This window comes from Sturnira hondurensis, unplaced genomic scaffold (assembly GCF_014824575.4).
Source record: "Sturnira hondurensis isolate 20B ecotype Veracruz unplaced genomic scaffold, ASM1482457v3 Scaffold0022319, whole genome shotgun sequence".
In the NCBI taxonomy this organism is placed as follows: Eukaryota; Metazoa; Chordata; class Mammalia; order Chiroptera; family Phyllostomidae; genus Sturnira; species Sturnira hondurensis.
In genome coordinates, this window is record NW_028094950.1 from 1548971 (window position 1) to 1573010 (window position 24040).

Sequence of the window (24040 nt, forward strand, 5' to 3'; positions counted from 1 at the left end):
TCCAGCAAATCTAAGTTTGAATCCTGGTTAACTGACTGGCCGTTTCTCCTAGGTAGGCTGCTTAGTTGCATCTTTACTCATCTGTACAATAAGAATTATCGCACCGACTAACCATGAGTATGAAACGCATAAACACACACTTACCTAAGAGTCTGGGACATTGTTGGTTCTTGGTGCACTGTTGTCTTAACCATTCAGCAGTTGAAAGCCGAAGGTGGCTGTGCTCTTCAGATTCACCTGAAACAGGCGTAGGTACACACCATGGCGTTCACAATTTTAAAGTATCAAGAATGAAACATGCTCTAGGTCAGTGTTAAAGACTCTACATATTAAAAGTTCTTGTTAAATCACAGACGATCTGATTGAGCACCGGTGCCTTGGCCCTTTCTCCCCTACTGAACTCTGAGCTTGGCTTTCTGGGCCCTGAAGTATGGTGCTGTTTCTCTTTTGAAATCAATGCAAAATCCAGTTAGCTCCTGGTGAGGGTTCATAATGAAGAGTAACGGCCGTAATGTAGATTGATTGGAAGAGAGTAAGTCATTTCAGGGCATTGAACGTTAGCCCAAAGAATCCAGGCTTGTTGAACAGACACTAGGAAGCCAACACCGGTGCGTAAAATTGTACAGAAAGCACTACGCCATCAGAGGTTGACTTTCAGAAGTGCGGTGGATCAGGGCCGTGGTCAGCTCAATTAGGGGAGAAGGCCAAGTGCTGGCCAGGACGGACAGTAGAGCAGTCTTCTCATCTTTCAGGCTCCTCCGTTTCTGCCTCCCCCAGTTTCTCCCACCCCAGCCCAAGCCTTATATTGCACAGTCTCCCCGCATCCTACAGAAAATAGTGCCACCTTGGAGTGTCATTAAGAAATAAACGCCCCTGCAAGTGTCATAAGATTGCCTAAGAGAAGCAGAGTTAAAAAAAGAAAACACTTTAAAAGGAAAGAAAAGTAATACCTGGATGATATTTTACTATAGTAAACTTTGGGATTGAAAAACGCCTCCTCGTGTCTATTTCACAAATGTGCGACAGCGTTTGCCTTTATGTTTATCGGGAGCTTACAGAGTGATGGAGTGTGGATGCCTGTGCCTCAAATTACCTACATGCTGGGACTTTAGTCTAACTGGAAATTATTTTTTATAATCTGTGAAACACTTTGTGGAAGGTTGAAAACAACAACAAAAAAAAGGTCCCTATACTTCTGAGTTAGTGAAGCTCAGTGTTCGCAAGTCATTTGCATCACAAATAGGCATGGGAAGAAGAGGAAGGACCTTTGAAAATACAGGTTGTAGGTGAGACCTGTGCTCACCATGCATGTCCACACCAAAGAGACTTTTTCTACTTGGCCCCCTTTGCTTTCGGAATCTGCGGAATACAGTGAGGGAGAAAAGTACTAAGTCCCAGAGTCCCCAGAAAATGAGTTGCTAGCGTTGACTGACATCTAACTTGTTATTTACAACATGTGCTAAAAACTCTGATTTCAAAACTCTGGCATTTTTATTAAAGTAAGAGGCAGATGAATGATGAATTTCTCTATTCACATTCACTTGCTGTGGTAGACGGCACGTCAGCAGAAAAACCTGCAGTCGCCATTAATACACAGCGCCCATGGGTCCATAGGGGACCTTGACACAATCGACATAGTCTCAATGTGTGTAAACACTGTGCTCAGAAATAGATTCTCTTTTCTCTCTAGGTTAAAACTATAACAGAAAATGTGTTTAATACAAACAATGAAATACTTAGGAATAATTTTTTTAAAAAAATTCTAATAAGCGTACCTGTGTCATGGACTCAATCAACTCCAAGGCAGCATTTACCAAGTAAAATGAAGGCTTCCCCGAGTCCCCAGGGAAGGCTCCCTTGGCAGACTGGGTGTTGTTACAGAAATGACATCCTCACAATTCCAGTGTGGACAGAGTTTCAGTCCCCGTTCTCATTGCTTGCTCTCAGCGCCCAAGACCTCAAAGACTTGGCTGCTGCCTTCTGCTCCTTCGCCAGGTTCCTCCTCCTCTCCAGAGGAAAGAGAAAACTAGTGTCCCAGGTACTGCATTTGTTTCACAACAAAACAGACAAGCTGTTACTTTTTTCTGAGGTGTTTTCTGAAAGCAGAGGGGTTGAGAAGAGACACAAACATACTCTGAAAATTGCATGCACATACACAATCCTTTGCATATATGGACCTTTACATTGCATATCATCGTATAGACAGGATTGCATTGGGAAAAGGTAATATCACTCTTATTCCCACTTTACATGTAAGGAAATGGAGGTCCTGAGAGTTTCAGAGATGTGCTCTGTAGCTAGTAACGTTGGGACTGGACCTGTTTTCCACACTAAGAGAGTCTTCGTTGCTTGGCTCCTTCTAACACAGTGTGAGGAGTATTTAAAAGTGCCAGTAAGAGTTTCTGTAGAATCTGCTAAAATGTTGGTGGGATGGAGCTGGGTTTGACACAGCCGTTATCATTTTTAAGCATTTACTATTTGCCAAGGAATATACGTGCACACGGGCAAATGCATGGACATTGGATCCTAACCACAAACTCAAAAAAGAGAAATTTTGTACTAGTTTTATAGATGAGAGTGCTCTTTCAGTCTAAGGGCACGTCCCTGAACGGCATGCTCAGTCCTCCTGTTTAGCTCAGGCCCCATCACCCCCTCTCTCACCGCAGACCCCTCCGCAGGATGGCGGACAGGGCCATATTCCTGGAGATAGGTTTATCCTACATCTGTGAGGGGAGTAGGGCAGTGTGGATCAGGAGAGGAGTAACTTCTCTTCTCATTATTCACCACCTGCCCCCTGTCAGTTTCTCCTAGACCTATCTTCTAAGTGCCCTCTGACCTTCTTAGACACTAGTCCCTTAGTCATTCTGGAACGTGGCTCAAGGCTGCCCTGCAGTTACGCTGCTTGCGAACTGCAACACCAGGGGGCGCCATTTACTTTTGCAGTTATAACCAAATAGCATTTTCTGGCAGAGGGCAGTAAAGAGCCTGGAGGAACAGGTGGCTTTTTCTCCTTCACACAAATGCACCCTTTCAGCTGTGGGGGCTGATGGCGATGCTGGTTTGCCTTCTCAGTCTCAGGCAGGGGCCGTGACACAGTCATATGGCCATGCTGCTGCATATCCAACTTCCCTTTCCAGTGACCTGAATAGTATGTAGTCCTTGTCCCAGTCGGAAGACTCACAGTCTAATGAGTACAGGTGACAGGTATATATTACTGTCTTCAGATAACTAACTAGATTCAACACTTGAGTCAAGTTTAAACACGCATCTTGTTCTCAACAGAACAGATTGCTTTACATTTGTCGAGTCTGTACATTTGCTCTATTTCCTTTGCATTAAAACAGTTTGTAGCATGATAGCTAAATTCTCCAAAGTATGTTTATTAACTCCTTAAAAAAGAAAAAGAAACCCCCCAATTTTCTTTTTCTTTGATCAAAACTACTGCTAATGTGTTTTTTAAATGTTTTCCTGCTTTGTTTGATAATTGACTACTTATACATGACCTTCCTTAGATTTATACTATTCTTTGGAAATATATAACTTGTTACATTCCTTTATATGAATATTCTCAAATCGAGTGACCACACCCCTTTATTGGATATGCAGAGTATTTCCATGTTTTTGCTGTTATAAATATTGTGAACATCTTTTTGTATGCTTAAAGTTTTTTTTTCCTTAAGATAAATTCTGAGAAATGAAATGATTTGGCGAAACAGTAGAAATATGTTTAACGATCTGGAAACACAGAGCCAATTGATTTACAAGGAACAGTGTGTTATTTTATTCTCCTAATAGAAGCATTTGAAAAGGCTGCCTCACTGCACCATCACCAACCTTGAAACGATTTGATAGCAAATAGAACATCCACTTTGCCATGCATTTCTTTCTCATTTTCTGCAGAAGTTAAACATTCTGTCATATGTTCATTAGCCAAACTATATTTATATGTCTTCTTTTGAAAATGTTGTTTGTGTTTGTAATCCATTTGCCAGTTATTGTGTTAGTATTTTCCTTATTTATTTCCAAGGGCACATTATTTAATAATGGCATTGTTTGTTTATCATATATATAAAATATATTCCTGACTTGAGATCTTTGGTTCTTTTTTTCACTAGATAAGAGTCCACCATCTTCAAGTAAACACAGAGAATGGTGAAAGTTTTAGTCATGTGCGGCTTCAAAATTTTATAGTTCTATTTAAAATAGCACCATTAATTATCTGGAACTTATGTGTCTTTGTGACATACATCTGTGTGGTGTGATATAATGCAATTATTGAAACGTTCAGTTTTGCCAACCACTGTTAACTAAACATCAACTTTCTTCCATTGGTTTCTGGCCATTCCTTAATTCCCTGGGACTTGGCTCACCTGAACTCTGTCTGCTGGCTCTGCTCTTTACCACCCGTTCAGCCCTGACAGATGCTGCCGTTCTTGCCTTTGGTTTGGCCTGCCCATCCTAATAATCACCGGAACTTGAAAAAAAAGCAAGAAGTTTAAACATACTGGGTCACTGACACTGAGGTAAAACTCCTAAAGACCTCTCAGATATTCGTTAAAACTTTCATTTGGTAACTCTGAACATCTTGCCTCTAGTGTTCAACAATAACAATAGAAAAATGCAAACTAAACCGGTAAATCCGTTGTAATATCCAGGCAGGTTAGGAAAAATAACAGAGGGAATGGCTGGCCACACTGGTCAGCCTCTCTGGTGGGAAGAGATACAAATAGAAAACTGTTTCAGGCAATTGGTTGAAATTGAGGGGCAAGTTTTCACATCACACGAAAGTGCTGAGATCTCTAGGATGTCCAACTTCCCCGGAGGAGGCAAGTTCCACAACTGTACACATGAACAGGAATAGGTTTGGGGGCTTCATGGAGGCTGAATGAGCCTGCGTGGAACAGGAATCTTGAGGAGAAAGAGGCTGTGTCAGGCCAGAGGAGATGGGGGTGTCACCGAATATTTTCCCTGTCAGCTCAGAAATAAATCCCAGCTGTTAGTTTGGTGCTTGGCTATTTCTGTGTCAGCTGTTTCCATCAATCTATACATGTATTCGTGTGTCTCTATCTTATTGTTATCTAAAAATTCTGTTCTTCGGGGTACCAAAGTTGTTTTATCTGACCAAGGAGTGGCCACTGCTACAGTTAGAAACTCTCAGAGAAAGAATCTTCTCTCCTCAATACATGAGTGTACTCATTTTTTTGAAGCGATTGAGGGAGGTGGTATTGTGAGGACCCAGGGGTCACAGGCTCTAGACGCAGAAGATAAGGTTCAGTGTGTTCCTCTACCTACCTGACCAACGAAACTCTCTATGCCTTGCTCAGGTGTGCTCCTTGTAAATGGGAGCGGTAATCATTTCCATATTTTTCTGAGGGTGCAGTTTGGGGAAGGATTTAATGATATCCATTGTGCAGTTCATATTCCAGTGCTAGACAGGGAGCAAACACTCACTGCATGTTAACTGTTATGAGTGTCTCGCCTTCTGGGGAAGGTTAGAGGTTGTCGTATTGCATGTGAAGGAGAAGGCAGATCCGAGGGCCTCAGGGGGTGGCATTTGATCACAGCACGAAGAGAAGTTGATGTCCAGGTTCTCCGAGAGCGGAGATTGTGTTCGGAGCGCCCTGTGTTCAGAACACAGGACAGTCCCTTGTCCCTAGCAGGCAAATGGGGCATGTCTGTTAAACTTGGAATCAAACCTGATGGGTCTTGACCTTGGTGAGTAGTCGTCTCTAGGGCTTCTGACAGGTCTATTATGCAATGATGAGTGTTACAGGTAATCTGGTAGGGAAGGAAAAAAGACCCTTTTCCTAAGCTCTGTAACAGTCCTGTGATGTTTAAATTCTCAGACTTTTACTCCCCGTCTACTGTGACCAAGTCTTGCTCTCTGGGAATACAAAGGGCGGCACCAACGCTGGGCTGGGTGCAAAGTGGAACCAATCCGGAGGTGGTGAGCAATGCGACCTTGACCTTAGCCTTTCGGCCTAATGCACACCATGCTTTGCCTCCTTTCCCTTCCACTCAAGTGTCTGTCTGCTACGTTCCAGCTGCAAGATAAACAAAGCATTTATCCCAGTCAGTCTTAACAGCCTTCTCTCTGTACATTTGCATATAGCTTAACTTTCAAAACACCGTGGGAAGCTCATAAAATCCCAGCCTGTGCTGACCATAAAAAAAAAGAAAAGGTATTTTTGTATATTGTTAGGTTTGTGTACTTCCTTGAAGCACTGGAGGAACCGCAGGGGCCTTTAAAACTAATTAACAGCCCCCTGTTGGGGACACAGCGCTCTGCAGTGATTTATCCTGGGGGGTGGGGCAGAGACCTGTGTGGCAAGAACGGGTACAGCTGCATTCGGATCTGCGGGCATCTGTGAAGTAGTGTTATTTACGACGACACCCACCTCCCACGGCCCACTTTTTGGTGGGGAGTGGAATAAAATATTTAATGCTGCCCTGTCCGGACAGAAATGACATCAGATAATTCTTTACTGCCATGGCGATGTTTCAGTTATAGCCCCCCAGAACCGAAGGGGAGTCTGGCCCTCCCCCTACAGATCCTGGAGCCTCTGGTCCCACTGACATGTTTTAAAACGTGTGACTGCAGCACCCGGTGCGGTTACTGCTGGCGTGAGGATCTGAGCGCCAAGTTCTGCTTTCTCTCCGCCACAGAATGAGGACCTGGCGCCATGAAACACTAGATTTCAAAAGCACCTGTTTTCTCTGGTGCCTCCGTAGCTGCCGTGGCTGATCTCCCCCGAGAAGTCTTGGCGGGGGGCGGGGGGGGCAGTGATTTAGGGCTTACAGCGTGCAGGGTGGGGGACCAGATTGCTTCTATTCTGACCAGTCCGACCCCTGCGCCCGCCCCCCACCCAGTGTTCCCTTCTTAGATATGGGCGTTTACTACTGACCAGCAGGGAGTGGACAGAGGCACCTGAGATCCACCTAGGGAAAGCAAAAACAAAACATAAATTTTGGAGAGAAGAAAGGCATGTAAGCATTCCTGGGAGTGAATTCAATGCCATCTCAACTCAGGGAAACTTGGATCCCATCTGCCAACCCCCGCTCCCCACCATCCCGGCCTCCCGTGCTAAGTGGGGGGGCCACTGGGGGTTACTACGGCTTTGCAGTCCTCAGGGCCTTCATCAATCACATGAGATTTAAAATGAGACAATCCTTTCCTGGGTCTTAGGCAAAGCGAGCCTCGTAAAAAATGGCTGGAAACAGATGCGCAAGTGAGAGAAGCTGGGACTGCAGAGTGTCTGGTGGCAGAGCGTCCCACCCCCCGCGACCCCTCGCCACTACTCCTGCCCTCCCCGCGGACAGGTGTCTTTTGGTGGAAAGCGATGCAGAGGCCGAGCAGAAACCAATGCAGAGACTCTTCCTGGGTCCTAGGCACCACACCTGTATCAGATCCCGGCTGAACAACTCCTGAGCAGCCACGGCTGCCGCAGCTTCCGCGCTCTTCTTGCCCTTGGAGGTTGACCTGGCCCGTCGGCTCTCCCAGCCCCCGCGCTCCGAGGGAGTCTTGCCTCGTGTTCCCCGCTGGCACAGGCCTTCTGAGAGGCCACGGGGGCCCTCCCAGCCTTTCCGACTCGTTCTTCCGAGTGGCCCTGACCACCTCAGCCTGGAGTCTTGAACTGAAAACCCTCCTAGCCACGGTGAGTGACAGGAGCCTCTGTGAAACGGCCTGAGGGATCCGCGCGGACTCAGCCGGGGAGCCCTCCCAAACTGGGAGAGCAGACGGTCGGATCTGCGCCTATGTACAGAAAAGCATTCGTTCAAAATCTTTTTTTACAGCCCGATGGCCTCTTTTTTAGTACTGTCATCCTTTCCTTTGTTAAGTCCAGAGGATGTGACCTAGTAGAAAGAGAGGGAAGGACCACAGATGGATATAAGGCGGGTAAATTCTGCTACATAAACAAGCCAAACTGAATTTCAAAGAACTCAGTGATGCTTGGGTGGGGCACTTTTTTCACTGCCATATGAGAAAATACGCTGGGAAACCATTTAGTAAAGCTTTTTTTAAGCATAAAAGGCATTTTTTGAGAAAGCTGTAACAATGTGATACCACCTTCCATTTCTATACCTGCATATTTTACAGGTTTTTCATGACCAGTAACAGAATGAATGTCACACGTAACTAGAAGAAATGGAGACTATTTTTTATAGCACTTTAGGGATAAGGCCTTGGTTTCAGGGCTTAAGTTCAAACAGTAAATTGAATAAGAAGGCCTCTCTGTAGCAATTTGTTATGAAAATGTGGTCAACAGACTCTCAAAGGGTGTTGTGCTTTTAGACTGGTCTATTCTAGATTCAAGCTGGAAAAATAAATGAGGGCGAAGCAAGTCTGATGGAGAAGAGAAAAACGACACTTCTTTTCTATTCTCTTGAAGTGAATTACATCTAACAGTAGTTATCAGAATCTGACTATGCAAAATCCAAAATTAGCCAATTCTAGAAACGGCGCAGGACCAATTTAAATGTATGATTTAAGTCATGAAACATTTGCACATTTTAGGTTAATATGCCAATTTTATTCTTTGAGGGTTTAAAATAATTTCAGAGATACATGTTTATTGACATAGAATGATAGAATAATGTCTGTTATATCTTTTTTTAGGAAAAAAAGGTTATAAAATAGAATGTGATTCTGTTTCTGGGTAAAATACATATCTCTACTTACACGTAACATTTAACAAGAGAGAAATGCTGGAAATAGCAGCAAGAACTTCCTTTTCAGATTTCTTGCAGTGTCGCTGACAAAACCGTAAGATAGTTAGAGAGTGCCACGTGATGGCGTGATACACAGACACAGAGTAGAAACAGCAGGGACTTGTAAAGACAGCTAACAGCCTGGGAGTGTTACTGTGATTTTTTTCTCATATATTTACTTTGTGTGTGTGTGTGTGTGTGTGTGTGTGTGTGTGTGAAAGAGCATTAAGTTCTGTTCTCTTAGCAACTTTTAATTATACAATACAGTGTTGTCTTGGTATATTAATCAACAGTCTCCATGGTATACGTTCATCCTCAGACCTTAGTCGTCTTATAACTGAGAGTTTGTGCCCTTTTCCCAGTCTCTTCCCATTTTCCCTTGTACCCCGGCCCCTGGCATCCACCTCTCTACTCTCTGTTTCAATGAGATTGCATTTATTTTAGATTTCACATACAAGTATTTGCCTTTCTTTGCCAGGCTCCGTTCACTTAGCATAATGCTGCCTGTTTGTCCACACTGTCACAAATAACAGGATGTCCTTTTTTTAAAAGGCTGAGTTATGCATACATATAACTGTGTCTCAATCCATTCATTTAAAATAATTTTCTCTTTGTAGCTCAGTTACAGCTGTCGCAGTTTTCCCTGGTTGCTGTCCTCCACCCCTCACTCCCCCGCTCCCACAGTCAATCCCCACCCTCTTGTCCCTGTCTGTGGGTCCTTCATACAAGTCCCTGAACTAGATCCTTCCCTTTCTTCCCTGCCCCCACCCCCACCCCCTCTGGTGACTGTCAGTCTGTTCTGGTTTCCACGCTTCTGGTTCTGTTTGGCTCATTTGTTTGTTTTGCTCATTAGGCACCTCAGGCTCATGTGTCTCACCAGGCCAAACAGGATGACTGTGCCTGGTCATTTTGTTCTCAGGGGATAATGTAGAGTAGAGTGACCAGCATGGTCTGCGGCCCCCATCCCAGCAGCTTCCATACATGCAAGATTTGCACACCTTGCTGGTTATTGGAGGCCACTTTCTACGTATCCCTCTGGCCAGACTTCCTTTGCCTTTGTGACAGGCTGCTGAGACCCGGTCCTGAGACACTGAGGTGCTGAGGGAACTTGGGAGGGAAGGGGGATGACTTTGGAGCCAGCGCTCTGGACACTCCCTCAGATTCAAGACTCAGCCTTCTCCCTCGCTCGGTTTGTGACTCCAGGCACATTTTTCAACATTTCTATGCTTTAAATACCTTTTTATAGAATCAGAGTACCTGCCTCCTAGGGTTTGGTGAACCGTCCGTGAGACAACCCAAGTGCTCCCAGATCATTCGCAGCGAGCGTGGATAAATGCCCAATTCCATTATTAACCTGCGTGTCAGATGACACGATTGCAAGCCTGAGACAGTGACAGTTCTGGAGAGAACCGAGAAAGATGTGCGTCCGTAATTAATACGGGGGAGTCGATGGTGAGGAAAAGAACAGCGGCTTAAACAAAGTAGATGTTTAATATCTCATTTCTTAAGGAGTCCGGCGGAAGCATTTCCACGACTTGTTCAGGAGCTCAAGTGAGGACACCAAGGACTCGGGAGCTACCCACGTTTCTGCTTAATTATCCTTAAGTATCATTTTGTCCCATGAATAATCTATGTTGCAGCTCTAGGCAGAAAACAGATGGTGGAAGCATAAATATATGTAGGAAAAATTCTCCTAGAAGAGACCCCCTCCCCTCACTTCAAAGATTTTACTTTATTACTTTATGCCTCTCATTGTCCAGAAATGGAACAGAAAACTAAGGGTGGGAGAATCCGGAAAGCAAAATTCTAGTAAAAACAAATCACGCCCTAAATTGCATGATTCATCCTCTGGAGCAGGGTAAAGAGGTCCGAAACAGGGGCAGAAGAGAAGGGTGGGGCTCTGGGTGTGCAGTGTCTGCCACAGAAGGACTTAGTTGAACGTGGAAGTTCAGTGCCACCATGACAGGCACTGGGGGCACCACTGGCCCCGAGAATCTGGAATTCAGTGGTGGATGGGGCCGGTCAATGTCAGAAGATAAGCACTGTGGCATATTTGGCCCTGCCTTTTTGGAAAACATTTTGTGAATATCACTCTTGACAACATAGCTCAGCTTGGGTAATGTCGTAAATTCCACCCAAGACATGCTTCTAAGTGGCATGGAGAAGTACCTGCAATGAAATAGATACTTTTAATAATAGTGCTACAAATGCAGCAATTGCTTATCTCCAAGTGTTTTACAAAGAACTTCAGTTTGTATGTGCTTAATTAGGTTTTACAGTGAAGACTTAAGTTTCTTAATGGATTTTATTACTCGTTTTACCCAAATCTCGTTTTTGCAATGCTTTGCACATTGCCACCCAGCTCCGGTGCCCGAAATCATCCCTGATTTAGATTTATGGGGAGAGTTTGCATATTTCACAAACATGGCGCTTTTAGTTCTAGCAAAGTGCATTTACTTTGTGCGCAAACAAATAATGTATCTATTTTGGAGTGCTTTTATTTACATTTTAATGATTTATGGGCACTGTAGTTCAGTGGCCCATGTAGTATTTTGCCCGGGCCTCCTACAACCTGCCTCTTTAATTGAGCAAAGCCAAGCTGCAGAAGCTCGTCGATCAATGTCTTGTGGTTCGGCCATTGTCCCCATGGAGGGAGGGGGAGGGGGAATTCTGTTTCGCTTTTGTTTGCTCTTATTATTTCCTTCAACTCTCTGGCTGGTTATTGCATTCCTGTATCATTTTGAAATTTACAGTCTATTTAATAGCATTTTTATTTTTTATGATTATGTCAGTCTCACCCATAAGAGGGTCTTAGGGAATATGCTTTGAGTTTCTTTCAATAGCAACCACATCTAGAAACTACCTAACTGAATTATGAGTTTTATTTTTTTACCAGAGGGAGCTATGAAACTGGAATGATTTTAGATGTAGATTATAATAATAATTTGGAGGCATCTTTATGATCTGTGAGCTTCATATCACACTCGTGTCTAGCGCTCTCTGATTATTATTGTTCTCACACAACACTGCAAAACTTCTCTACGTGCCCAATAACAATTGCTACACCAGGGTAGGTGCAACGGAGCAAGGGTGCGCTTATTACCAAATCGTTCATGAAAATGTCAAGAACGGTTTGTTGAAACTATCCCAAAGGGCAGCAAAAATTGGTGTTTCTTTCTCAGGCATAATGTGCTTACAAGGGCTAGAACATTAAACTATCATGAATGGGGGAAGGGAAGGTCATTGATTGGAAGGATACAGGGATGTTTCGGGGAATCCAAAAGCACAAAGTCTGCTCTGCAGGACCAGACCAAGGAACTAGAAAGTTATCAGGCACTGAGGTGCCCCCTGTCTGTCCCCTCTCACTTGCAGGCCTGGGATAACAGATCACCGTCACAGATGGTTGGACACAGACATGTTAGTGGATTAAGAAGGTGATGGTACCTAGAGGGGCCTGGTGTCCCAGGCCCCTTCCCAGGGCCTTACATGTACTAACTCTTTGGGCCATCACAAGGACTCCATGAAGGAGGGCACTGAGTCCAAGTTGCACGATTTGTTTGAAGTCACATAAGCTGGTAAGTAGTGAGTGTGAAGTCTGGATTTGATCCCAGCTGCCCAGCTTCGGGTTTTTCAAGTTTTGTCTGTGTTTTGCCTTCTTTGCTCACCTCCCCTTTCTGTTTTCCTGTCTCAGCCAGGCCGCCCCAAATCCAAGACCGCACATTTTCCTTGTTCAGATATCTGACAGAGACCGCCTTGATTCCCTGTGTTCTCATTCCAAATTCCTGGAAGACACAGTTTGGTTTGGTCAATTGGCTTCAGGGTGGGAAACGGGGTCATCCAGCAGCCTGGCTCCAGGGCAGGTGGTTAGGGACAGCCCTCATAGGGTGGAAGTGGCCTGAATCAGTGTCACTCACAAAAGCTGCCTGTTACACTGTATGATGTGTAATATAAATGTCCACGTCCGCGGTGGCTGGTCACATGATCTGTGTCATTGGCATGATCTCCTTCCTGTCCTTCCCCACAGATGTGCAATGATTAATTTTAAATAAATTTGTTTTATATTTCCTCAAGAACAATTTCTGAAAGATGAATGAATGGTGATGTATATACCTTCTAGAGTTCATTTTATTTCTGACTTTTTTGCATTCTTTTCTCTCCAGATGGGAGCGTGTTGAGACACCCAATACACAATGATGATCTAGGTATCTTAAGCTTCCCTCCAAGAAAATAGCTAGATATAATTACCATATTTAATCCTCACAACAATCTATAAAGCAAGAGTATATACTGTTTTTATTTTAAACAATAAAGAAACTAAAGCAAAAAAAATTTACATTAATGCCTCAGGTGCCATAGGAGATAGTGACAGAATCCAGATTCAAACCCTGTCCTAAATGGTTACACTCCACTAACACGTGTTCTTGTTTTTACTCCTTTCAGCCTGTTTTTGTGGGTGCCCTTACCCGAAAATATCACAGCAATCTCAGATATAAAAGGTGTTGACAGAGCAGCTCTCCCAGGTGGATCTCTCTGCTCACCCTTAGAAGAGGTACTTTCCCTGAAGCCTCACAATTTTGCAAACACCTGGCCACGCTGACCCAACTCTGTACACTCCGGGAACTGAAAGTTACCGAGTACCTTAATGGTGGAGCTGGTGGTCTGCATTCAGATCACAGAGATTAGAATTCCAAGCCCATTTCTTAAAAACTGTAAATTTGGACAAACAGGCAGAACCACCCTAAACTTTATTTGTTAAACCGCTTTGTCAGTGCCTACCTTTTGATGTCTGTGTGGACTAAATGAAGTGCGATGTGTATTCAGATAGTTTGGCTGCCCTGTCCAGAGCTCACTGGGTTCTCTGTCTCCAGTGCCTCCGGTTCATCCCTTCTTTCCCATCTACCTGATTTAACACCACTCCCTCGCTGGCCCTTGCGTGTTTAGAATGCATCTTAGAACTTATATTTCCGTTGTGTGGCTATTCAGTGTGCTGTCTTGTGTATTTTCTGCTGCATTCTGAGTTTTCTTCTGTGGTAAGTGAGTGAAACCCAAGGGTTCTCAAATATTTCCTGAATTTTCTGTGTAGGAAGGCTAATGGGGTCACACTGTAATATTTTAAGTGGCCCTTGGACTTGTAAAGAGCCAAAGAAAGCATTGTCTATGGAAACAGCTTCTGAGAAAAACCCAATAGACTAGAGAGATATCAGGTTAGCTCTTGCTTTTTTTGAGAGAACCATAAAAATATACTCAGCCATCACTCATTTTCATCACTGATTTTTTTTCTGGGTTGAATATTTAGTAAATGTGCCCCCTTAATGTTCTAAAATCACATTTTATGATGAGCAGAATCTGTGAAGTTTTATATCTGCATCAATGATAACATATACCTAATTTATATTGCTCTTTTTCAGTTTTTATGAAATGCTTTTACAGAAACTTTTCTGTTGGCCCTTACAAAACCAGAGTATTTGTTATAATCCCTATTTTATAGATGGAAGAATTGGTTTTCAGAAAGATTAATGGCTTCTCACATCATTGTTCAGAAGAAGGGCCCCAGTGCCTTGCAACATAGAACATAACAGCCCAGAGTCTGGAATCAAAAGAACTGGCTTTAATCTCAGTTTGCTGGGTAAATAAAATAAAGACAATAGCACTTCCTTAATGAATCGGAAATGTGTTTGGCTATGAGTACCAGAAAACCGATTTACAGAGATGTAACCAAGTTGAGGATTACAGATCTCCCCCGCGAAGAAGTGTGGACTTACTCTAACTGCCAGTGTGGGTTCTCCTTCTGACAATGTCATCCATTGGCACCAACCTGCAATTCCCTGGCTTCCCCCTTCCCCTCTTCTGGAGCTGCAGGCGTGACATCTGTCTTTGGGGCAGAAATGAGAAAGATGAGTTTCCTCTCACAGGCAAAGCAAAAGCTTCTCTTCTTGAACCTCCTCCCCAACTCCCCGCCCCATGGACTTGGCTGCTCTATCACAGGGTAACCTGTTACCTGGCCACCGCTTGCTGAACAAGACTCTGGGGAAGAGAATGTTGAGCCTAAAGCCGGGAATGTTGCTGCCCAAACAAAACTGGGTCACTCTTAGAAAAAGTCAGGGGAGGAAGTGGATCTTAGCAGGGTCATCAAGAGTCTCTATCTCACATAGCTTTGCAGGGGGTCCAACTTTTTGGCATCTCTGGGCTACACTGGAATAAAACAAGTTGTCTAGGGCCGCACATTAAATATATTGCAAAACACAATCACAAAAAAATCTCATAATATTTTAAGTAAATTTACGATTTCCAGTTGGGCCAGTTTGTAGCCATCCTGGGATGCATGCGGTCTGTGGGTCACAAAATTTAGACAGAATTGTTCAATGCACATTTTTGTCATAGACTACATATGCAGGAAGTGGTATCATGTACAGTATTCTTACTATGAATAATTAATAATGATAGTAATCTCGTTTTCCTTTTCCATAGGCATAAGGCACCTTTGAAAGAAAAATGGTAGTTAATAATAAACATCAAAGTTGAAAGTGTCACTCTGCAGTTTTATTGTCTTCAGTGCTTAATAGCTTTTAACCCATCGTACTTCAGAATATTCCTCTGAAGAGGATGGAGAGTGTTACTACTACATTTTATAAACAGAAAAGAAATCTTCATGGAAGTGAAGGAAATTGCTTAAATTCATGGCACAATGTATGTTTTCACTTCAAATCTTGCAGTGTGATTTGAGTACCACGTATTAGTGGCGCTCAAGAGCCGCCCCTTCCATCAAAATGATGGGAGAAGTGACATCAGGGGTAAGCACTGGTTATTTTTGTTGATGACGCATTGTTGAAAAATGAACAACAGATAATAGCCTCTTGGGGGGAGGGCTTTTTTGCAGTTTAAAAATATGTTCACTATTTGATATTCAAAAAAACATGCTATACACATGGCCAGTGAGACCCCAAATTAAATAGTCAGAGACTGGGTCTCTGACTCTGTGATTTTCCCAAAGGTGCTCAGCTCCGAAACCAAAGAGCCCGGTCATCCTTCCACTGATCCCTGCTGCCCTTCAGAGACAGACTTTTTAAAATCCTTATCTCTTATGAGGAATAATGTTTTCTGAAATTCAGTAATTCTGAACTCTGTTAAGTTAAAGCTTGAAAAATTGAAGCTATACCCATACCATTCATGCGCTTGGTTTGGCCCCCATACTATGGGCCCATGCAATGTTGGAAAAAATATAGTGAGGTGCCAATACTTTAAAAATGAGACGTTACATAAAATCTGACACTTCCAGTTCCTCGTTAATCAGTTAATTAATACTCTACTCATCTATAACTGGACCACATTCCTGAGTGGAATTAAGGGGCTGGAGTGAAGACCAGGCAGGAATTCTTCCCTTTTCCGCAGTCCCCTAAGCTCCCCGTGGGGCCCCCGACAAAGATGCTAAGACTGGCTCCCTTCGCACGTTTGATTTGTATGCCTGCTCTGTATAGGCAGGTACAATTGTGACCTGTGGTTAACTTATTAAAAAGTCATTTTCCGATACTAGACACTGGAGCAGATGACATGGTATTTTTCTATTTCATTTCTGAGGTTTCTCCGAGATCTCTGTAGATTCAAAATAAGGAGAGAAAAATTGGTTGCTTTCAGGTGAGATGGGAAAAGAAAAGGTACTTACCTGCAGCCTGGCAACGATTGGTGGATGTTAACTGCAGGCGGTCCCTACTGTATACAGCCGACATTGGCAGACTGGTCGGATAAAGAACAGCGAAGTCGAGTGAGGTAGCTCAAAGTAAGGGGAAGGAACCAGATTGTAGCAGGAGACACAGGCCAAGGCGACACAGGCTCATCTGCCGTCTGAGCTCAGATTTAGGCCATTTGAGAACCATGGCTTGACTGAGAACTCCATACCCACCCCATCATTTCATCATTAGGCTAATAGTAATGTAGGCCTTCCTGAAGGGATTGACTTATCACATGCTTTCTCCCACAAAAATATAATTAAATATGAAAGGTGGTGATGGCAGTTGAACATCTGTCTTCAGCTTTCAGATTTTTCACAGTCTGCTGATTAGGTTATGTTTTGTATTATTCCAGTGTCCACAGCTGTCAAGCGAAATGGGAGCAGGCCTGCCCGAATCAGGGAGCTGAGGTCTGCTGCGGCTCGTCACGTTCCACGTGGTAATAGCCAGTGACAGCTTCTACTCCGAACAAATTGTTTTCCATGGGTTGATGGGTCTCAGCTGTTCTAACCTGGGAAGTGATGAGTTTTGCTTTCATTTGGAGAGGAAGACCTGTTCAAACAGAGTCGCTGGCTTCTTCAGGTACTGTTGTTTTCTTCCCGTGCTTGTTTGCCCACAGCTCTGTGTGTGTACCCATGTGCAGTGGTACTGCGGTCCACTTCTGACAGCAAGTTCTAAATTTACCAGAGGATAGTGTCTGGGGCCTTCCAAGGTCTGTGCTCTCTCTAATGTGTGGGAGGGAGAGATCACCCCAAGGGCGAGGGAGCATTGCAGATAATCTCACTGCTACCAAACTCTCTGAGATTGATTTCCCATCTTGACTTAAGAGCGTTTGTTCTCAGGCTGATATCTGTGCCTCGTGAGTGAGGTTAGCTCACACCAGTGTCCTTGGGGAATGCCAAACAGTGGTGTGTTAGTGAGAGTGAGAGGATGGGGAAGCACATGGGGCTTCTGGGGGAGGTGACCTCTCTACAGACTTAATTTATATGCTCTGAGTATATGCACCCAGCACAGAAGTCAGGTATTTTTTAAAACGGAAGAGTCCAAGAGATATTCCCTCAGGACCTTCCTGTTCCCTTCCCTCTTCCCCATATCAAAGTATGGTCTTACCAAAGGATCCAAACATGCTTTAATCCACGGGTGTAAATAATAAATGATTTCTTGGTTACTTGCACTTCAGTGAGAAATAATGAAAGGTATCTACGGCTGTCCAATCCAAGTTTCTGTGATGATGAAAATGTTCCATATGAAATGTGGCTGGTATTACAGAGGGACTCAATTTGTATTTTTATTTCACTTCAATTAACTTTAAATAGGCACATGTGGCTGGGACCTACCACACTGGAAGTGCAGAAGTAGATCATCAATAGCGAGCTCTAAAGCTTTCAGCTCTTTCAAATGGAGTGTGTACTTTTGAGGCGGGCTGAATTATCCTGGCATTACTTAGTACAGGGGCAGCGCTGGGGACTCCAGCTGTCCGGCACAGAGGTATCATGATCGGCAACAAGAAAATATTTAAAGGGTGAATGTGTGAATGAATGCACAATAGTGATAACAAATAATGCAATTAACATTTGCATGAGGCAGGCACTGTGAGAATCAGGATCCTTGCACCATCTTTGCGACAATTCTTTGAGGTACCTGGTATTCCATCCCTGTTTTGCAGATGAGGAAACTGAAGGGTAGGAAGTTAAGTCTTAGCCCCCAGGCTAAAAATCCAGGAAATAATAATGGAGTTTTGATTTCAACTCAGTTACATCTGTCCCTAAAGCCCACATTCACAATTGCAGATACTATCATAAGTATTGGCTTTAACGTACAGTCTACTTTAGGGGCAATTAATGAAGCCCATATGTTGTTAGAGTGTTGTAAATCATAAGGGTGCTTTTATTTTCTTAACAGGATGATTGTGTTTAAAATAAAATAGTGTCAACATGCAGCTAGTATAAATATTCCATAAAAGGCAGCTGCATTCTCTTTACGGCCATCATAATTATATTTCATTTGCATAAACTCCAATTGCATATGTGATATCAATCAGAAGGGTCACTGAGTCATAGATGAATCTCGTAATTGATTCCACCCTTCATGTCACCAGTGACAAAAGTACCACAAAACTATAGTTCGGAAGATCGGAGGGTCCCCAAGAGAGTAGCTGAAACCATTTTTCCCCAGAGAGGAGAGCTGTTTGTTGTACAGGATTCTATTCACTCAAAATCAGCAACACAGTTGATGACTCTGGTTACCGATATCACAGATTTGGGGATTCACCTCATCATCCAAGTAACTACTGCATGATGAAGTTAGACGGGGATATCCGTAAACCATATCAAATTATGAATTGAAGAATGGATTGAATCTACCATCACTTCCACTGAGTATAGCTATAGCTTCCTGCTGTTCACTCTCGGCAGTGTGTTTCCAGATATCCCCACCACCAGGACCCATCAGCCACTGCACCTGGCACTGAGATCGGTAGAAACTTACCCACTGGGTTATGTTAAGAGGGAAAAAGAATCTACCACATGGCATTTAGCTGTCAGCCATATGATCTAAGGTAAATTCAATGGAATTGATTTGTTTTAAGTCTTCAGTAGTTTTAATTGGCCCCAAGCTGATTGCCAGTTAGTATTTATAATGTAAAATTCAGGTTAATCATTTGATTGCTACACTTTGCATTACCAATAGAGTTTGCAAATTCGGAGCTCCTCAACTCGATCGTAACTCTTAGTGACCATATTAGTATATATGTTTTCTGTTCCTCTATGACACATGGATCATTCTGATGACACAAGATGTTTTTGAAGGGACCCTAATAGATAACACAGCAACCAGATGCCTGGGCGTATCACCGTGGTTATTTATTCTGGTCCTGTAGCCAATAAGACTTGCAGGTGTCTTCTTCTACTGAGATGAAAATAGGAAGGTACAGCTGGAGATTGTTGGAACTGTAAGGCTTGGAAAGCAGGAAGAAGGGTGCAGACTGGCCATGCATTGCACAGGAATAGTGGAGGGTGGGGGATCAATCCTGGAGGCTGAACTGGGAGAAACATCAAACATCTGCGTGGGGTGAGGAGAACATCGCGCAGGCCAATGAAAATGTTTGGGATGGAAAACAGAGATGAGATCACGGGAAGGAGATGAATTGAAATCCTCTCCTACCAGAGAGCTGGGCTTCCTCTCTAAGCTCAGACACAGCATCTGAGACTGGGTGAGAAGGACACAGGAATCTGTTTGCTTTGTACAACTTTTTCCGTTGGTAAAAATATAAATCTGTATTCACTCAGTTCCTTCATTTACACTTGCATTGATCTGTGGAGACAAGCCATTGAAATAGGGAGGCGTTTCTAGCTGAGCCTGTGTCAGCAGCACCCCCAAAGAGAAGTTGGGTATATTTCCTCTTAAGTAGACAGAGGCTATAAAAGAGATGAGAGGAGTTGCTAATAAGAAGGAAGGAAGGAAGGAATAATAAACACTTAGCACAAACTAAAACGCAGCTGAGTCAGCAGCATTTCATTAAGCTGATGATGGTCCTTCTTCATTCTCCTGTTACAGGTTGTAAGGAGGGAAGATCCCGTTGACTTGGTTCTGAAATTTTTACAAGGGAAACCTGTGCATCTGAGGCCCATACCTTCACCTGTAGTGAGTTTTTAAAAACAAATGAATTGCAGTTAGAATTTAAGTGAGGGTAGATCAGGGATGGTTATTAATAAATTGCAATCAGAAATTAAACAAACACAGGCCAGGGATCACTGTGACCTTGAGGAGCCAGAAACTGCAAATACTACAATCATGAGTGTATGCTTAAGGGGGGTGATTTGAGTGGATGGAGAAATCAGGTAGCCTGGGCTGATGCATAGAACGTTCTGTGATGAACATTCTGTTACAAGTCTTCGCTGTGATCAGAATGCAGAATCCTATGCATGCTCTCAGAGAAAGGATGAAACTTTCAACCAAAGAGCATAACAAGGAGCACTTTTTTCCTTCATGTACACATTCATAAATATACTCATACGTACATGTGCTCCCCCAAATGGGATCTTACTCTTTGTACTGTCTCATAATATGCTTTTCTCACATGCCAGTAAATTTTCCATATAAAGATTGATTTCTATATTTATATTCATGATTCTCTACAGTTTCTGTCTAAACAAGAAATGAAATGCTCTTTGGTTTATGGGCTGTTGGTTGATTTCACGGATCTCATGACATCTGATAGATCATCAGTGGAGCTAACGATAGGGTGACCCAAAATTATGGTTGCATGGGCCTCAACAGTACAGCGTTTTCTCCATTCCAGTTCCACCCACACTCCATGTTGTGGCTCTTGAGGCACAGTGAGCAGGTAGTTGGAGGAAGAGGGTCTAGGGTTTGTTGGATCTGAAGTCCCAACACTGTCTACGCTACCATGTGGTTGTAGGGTTTGCTTCAGACTCCACAAGCCTCTCTGTAAAAATTGCGTTGAGCTAATTGTAGATTCACATTCAGATATAAAAAATAGCACAGAGAACTCTTTGTACTTTACCCAGTTTCCTCCAAGAGTAACATTTTGCAAGACTATAGTATAATATCACAAGCAGGATATTGAAATTAATAGAATTCACTGATCTTACTCAAATTTCTCCAGTGTTACTTTTAATGGTGCTTAGGGTAAGAATACACAACCATATTTTAAATGCATATTTAGTGAAATATTTTTACTGTTTAATCACATTTTCTAAGTTTGAGTAATTAATGTATTTTATCCTTTTCGGTGTCAGGTATGAATTATGGATCTCATTTCAATTATTTTGAAGGTGTTTAGTTTTCTGTTTCAATGGCTAGTCCCCTGGATTTGAAGAACTTACTTATTATATAGTATGGCTTTATATATATGCTCTGTTCTAAATTTTCCCACTTGCTCAGTTTTCTTCATACAGGTTCTGTGCATTTCCCCAGAGCCTGGGAGAAGGTCCCTAGCTCTTAGGCTGAATTATTAAAAATGGGTCTTCTCTTTTTTTAATAAAGGCTTCAGTAGATTTCTCCTCTACTTACTTCTTTGTGGCAGGATGGAAACCATTGTCAGAGCGTTACCGGTGAACAAAAGGAATAAAGAATAACCTAACCAGCTCTCTCTAATGGAATCTCAGGGTCTTATTTGGACCGCAAGTCAAGGGTATTACTCAATGGAACAGGATCAATTCCTCAGTTAGCTAAATGGTCTCAGAAGGGGGAGCAGAATTCACAGCTGCCAACACAGGTTATACATCTTCCTAGTCCATTCTCTCTGCAATCCCCTTTCCTCCAGTCCATCTATGTCCTTCAAGATACAGAAAAGATAGTAAGTATTCTCTCTGGCCCTCAAATGGCAGCTCAGAGAAGTAGCTCACATAAGGTGGGAAAGAGTAAAACATAATTCAAATTAACCATATCAAAGCCAACAGAAAATTGGGGGGGGAAAGATTGTACGCCATACCAGCAGCATTTCCCATCCTGCCTTCGACACTCAGGTGCCATCATACAGCTAAGTTGTAGCAACAGGATGTAAGTGAGAAGAGCAGGTGTGAATTTGGGGAAGTTTAGTTACAGGAGAGCAGTGTGCACGTTTTCCTGCCTTTCCCCTGTGGTGCCTGGAACATCGGCCATGGTGGCTGCCTCCTGGCTTCTTGAACATAAAAGAAAAATAAACCACTATCTCATTAACTCATTGATATTTGGGGCTTTGCTGGTAACTGCAAGTGAACTTGATTTTAACAAACAAAGGTTGTGGTTTTGTAGAAGAATTATGCATAACAGCTAGCACCACAGAAAATCCTATGCAATTATTGAACTCCATGATAGAGTGAGACATTTTTCAGTCATCTAAGCAGAAAAAGCAACTCTCTCACAAAGTAAAAAAAAAAGGGGGGTTCATTTTACAATTTTCAACCATACAGGGGATGGGACAAAATTACATTTGTAGTTGTGAGTATATGAAAGACGGAGTTTATTCTTGTATTATTATTTATTAATTCTTACATTATTTTTTCATATAAACAATTATAAACCTACTTTTGCCCCATCCTGTATTGAATTTTCCTCAAAAGTCCGCAGTCTACAAATTCAGCGAAATAGTACATGACCAAAATATTACAACAGGCAAAATTACTGTGCCTGTGCACATGTTAGAAGAAGACACTCTCAAACAGGGGTGCACTCAGGGAATTAGTCTACCTGTGAGGAGTAGAAAAACATTTTGTGTGTGAAAAATAAAAATTAAATTAAAAAAAGAAATGACTAAAACCTAGCCAAAATCATAAATGGGAAGGCTATACTCCAAAGGGCTCATGGTAAGCACTGACGTCCTTTAAATATTACACAACACAGAAATGACATTGAGAGAACTGACATTTTTAATGTTATGCTTAATAAATGCACACAAAAAATCAGTAAGAAAGGAAAAAGTGGGAGAAATCACAAGCTCTACTTCCACTCCCAGACTTAGCCACCAGAGTCTTCCCCATGTATTGAGAATTTTGAAAATCTAATAAGTATAAAACTAGATGTTGGTTTTTCTCCCCACTTTGGCCCCTTTCCTGTGGCCCCTGCCTGTAAATAATCATGCCATCCACTCACGGGCTTGTTTAAAAGACTCCAGCAGTCCTCCTTCCATAAGGGCGCAAGTGTTCTCCATGTCAGGCACCTGCGTTCTTTTCCTTTGTCTGTGTCTCGGTCTCTCACCTCACCTCTTACTGCCCCCACCCCACTCCTCTGGGCACCTCGGTCAAGCACATTTCTACCTCTTCTTCCTGAGACAGGTTTCCAGGGCCAGGGCTCCTCCCTACGACTTCCCAGAAGAAATACATTGAATTCAGGGATTAAAGAATAAACCCTGGGTCCAAGCCATGTCTCCAATATAATTTTACAGAAATAGGCGCTATGTGTTGCCTCATCTGTATTCTTGAATAAGTTCTCAGTGTGGCTCAGAAACAAGAAAGAGTTCATGATTAATCTCTGTTCCCTCTGATCACATCATTATCTATTGCTTCTGCCTGTGTGAGTGAAGGACATTTTACCAGCCCGCTGTACTTCGGAACTTTGATAGCCTTTCTGACTCATTTGTTTTAAGTGTGTCTCTTGTATAGCACATATGGAGTTTTGATTCCTGGTCTGATTGATACTGTTTCTTTCAGTGTGTGGTTTTAGCCAATCTAGATATGCTCGTATATAAAATATGTTTGGTTTTAGTTATCCGTATTTTTCTATTTTTTTAATCTTTCTCCAGATGGTGATGCTTTTCTTCACAGTGTGCTGTGCATGTGGTCTGATAACTTTGAAGGTGTGTGCATTTCCTTCTAGTGGTTTCCTAAAGACAGCTCTAACTTTACAAAATACTTAATATCACTAACCCTTAGATTTGTTAAAGAAGTATTATCTACTTAACAGAAAATTATAAAGTGGTAACATTGATCATTTTTCCTTTTAACAGCCTACGTTTGATTGATTTCTGATTATGAAAGATGAAGACACTAACATCTTTGTTTTCTACCATTTGTTTAGTTACAGCAGTCTTATACTCTCGGTATTTATAACTAAATATTCTCTTCTTTAACAATAATCTCAGTATTTCTTCTACTTCAGTCATAGAA